This window comes from Octopus bimaculoides, chromosome 11 (genome assembly GCF_001194135.2).
Source record: "Octopus bimaculoides isolate UCB-OBI-ISO-001 chromosome 11, ASM119413v2, whole genome shotgun sequence".
In the NCBI taxonomy this organism is placed as follows: Eukaryota; Metazoa; Mollusca; class Cephalopoda; order Octopoda; family Octopodidae; genus Octopus; species Octopus bimaculoides.
Window position 1 is genome coordinate 16,159,514 of NC_068991.1, and position 2,542 is coordinate 16,162,055.

A 2,542-nucleotide genomic window follows, 5' to 3' on the forward strand; every position below is an offset into this window, starting at 1 on the left:
GCCAGCCCAGGGGCACCAGCAACGATCCCGCTCGAAGAAATTTCATGTGTCACCAGCACAAGAGCCAGTCCAGGGGGACTGGCAACGATCTCGCTCGAAAAACCTCATGCGTCACCCGCACAAGAGCCAGTCCAGGGGCACCGGCAACGATCCCGCTCGGAAGATTTTATGTGTCGCCCGCACATGAGCCAATCCACGGGCACTGGCAACGATCCCGCTCGAGAGACTTCATGTGTCACCCGCACAAGAGCCAGCCCAGGGGCACCAGCAACGATCCCGCCCGAAAGATTCCATGTGTCGCCCGCACACGAGCCAGCCCAGGGGCAAATTGTAAAACAGTGTTTACTCAAACCATCAAGAATATTATGCTATGTTAATCAGAAAAACATTACTGTTTATATAACAGAGGAGAATTTTACATGCTGCCTCTCTGCTGTTGCAAAACATTGACACTAAGGTGTGAAACTCAAACTTAAGTCTATCATTGTCATCATCATCATCATCATCGTTTAACGTCTGCTTTCCATGCTAGCATGTGTTGGACGAAGCCAGAAGGCTGCACCAGGCTCCAGTCTGATCTGGCAGAGTTTCTACAGCTGGATGCCCTTCCCAATGCCAACCACTCTGAGAGTGTAGTGGGTGCTTTTACGTGCCACCGGCACGAAGGCCAGGCAGGCAGTACTGGCAACGGCCACGCTCTAAATGGTGTATTTTATGTGCCACTTGCACAGGAGCCAGTCCAGCGGCACTGGCAACGATCTCGCTCGAATGTCTTTACAAGTGCCAGGAAGGCAACGCTGGGCACAAGTGTCATCACGATTTTGCTTTTGCTTGCCACGACAGGTCTTCGCAAGCCGAGTTTCATGTCCAATGAAGGAGACGACATTGGCATGGATGCCAGTCGTCGAATTTAGTTCGATTTCGATTGCCTCAACAGGTCTTTGCAGGCGGAGTTTAGTGTCCAATGAAGGAAAGGTACACATAGGTGGGCTGGCCACACTCCTGACAAAGGCCTTGGATTTAGGTCTCACTTGGCTTGCCAGGTCTTCTCATGCACAGCATATTTCCAAAGGTCTCGGTCAGAAGTCATCGCCTCGGTGATGCCCAAAGTTCAAAGGTCATATGTATATATATATATATATATATATATACATTCCAAGATTTTTAATCAAGACATCTATTTACACTTAAAGATTGTGCCTTTGCAATGCATTTTTAGTAAGATGGCCAGCAAGATAATCACCAGATGGAAGTGGATGAGTCTATTTTAAATTCTTGAAGAGGTGGCAATATTGTAGTCACCAGGTGAAAATGGGTGAGTCTATTTTTGATGCTCAGAGGGGATACTGTAGTTGGCTGGTGCATGCAGGCATATCAATTTTAGATACTGTAGTTTGTTACAATGTATTCCTGAATATTCTGTTAATTCTATTCTATTTCCTCTATATTCCCATCCATTTCAACAATGAATATACCAGTACTTGCTTATTGACTTAAAAATCAGCAAAGAGCTAATGGCAGAATTTGGCACCTTTACTGGTTTACAGGTAAGTGCTCTACCTGCATCACATTCTTGCATTCGACTTCCTCATTCTTATTTTGCAAAATAAAAAACTCAGATGGAATCCAAGCAGGAGCAACTATCACATCCTGCTGGTTATAAGCCATTGGTTACCGAATACACTAGAATACACAACAATAGAACTACTACTAGGCATTTTAGACCATCACCTACTGAAAGTGCCTTTTGTGTATGGCAAACAAAGAAAAAGTCAAGACTTTAGGATGAACAAAATACAATTTTTAAAAGGGGAATTATTAAATGATCAAAATTGGAAGAATAACCAAATTCTTAGACTATTGACAACAGAAATTCTGGGAGTGCTTTATCAACAATGACGGTTAATATTTTTGAAGTAAAGAAAATTGTACAGGATTTAAAAATAAACAGATTTTAAAGGTACAGCACGAGAATGTGAAAGATTTATGAAAAGACACAATTTACAATTGCATACAAGAACTAGAATTTCCCAGAAAATGTCCAAAGCTTGTGAAGATAAAATATTGGAATTTCACAAGTTTCATGATAGACGAAAAAGCAGAAAGGTTTTGAAATGGCACAAAATTGAAAACAAAGATGAAATTCCGCTCAATTTTGGTGGATCCAAAACTATCACAAAACAACTGGACATTAAAAACATATTATACAATCCTTCTGGCTTATAGAGCTTGTAGGAGTATGAGAGCATGTGTTGTAACAGTACATCACTGCATCCACCATTTGTTGGTGATTCACAACTCTTGGTAGATAACACCTTTGCATCACTCATGTAACAACACACATCTTTATCTGTTATTTGCTTCAACCATTAGACTGTGGCCATGCTGGGGCACCTCCGTGAAAAATTATCATCAAATGAATATCGTACCTGATATTCTTTTTTAAAGCCTGGGGGACAAACACCGACACAAGACACACATAGTTATATATCTTTTACTTGTTTCATATATATATATATATATATATATATATATATATATA

General features: G+C 41.3%; 1 protein-coding gene across 4 annotated transcripts in view; it reads right to left on the reverse strand.

Moving 5' to 3' along the window:
- The window catches only part of LOC106869728 (apoptosis regulator BAX), a 134,077-nt gene that overhangs the window by 13,070 nt on the left and 118,465 nt on the right, over positions 1-2,542 (reverse strand). The window lies entirely within an intron of this gene.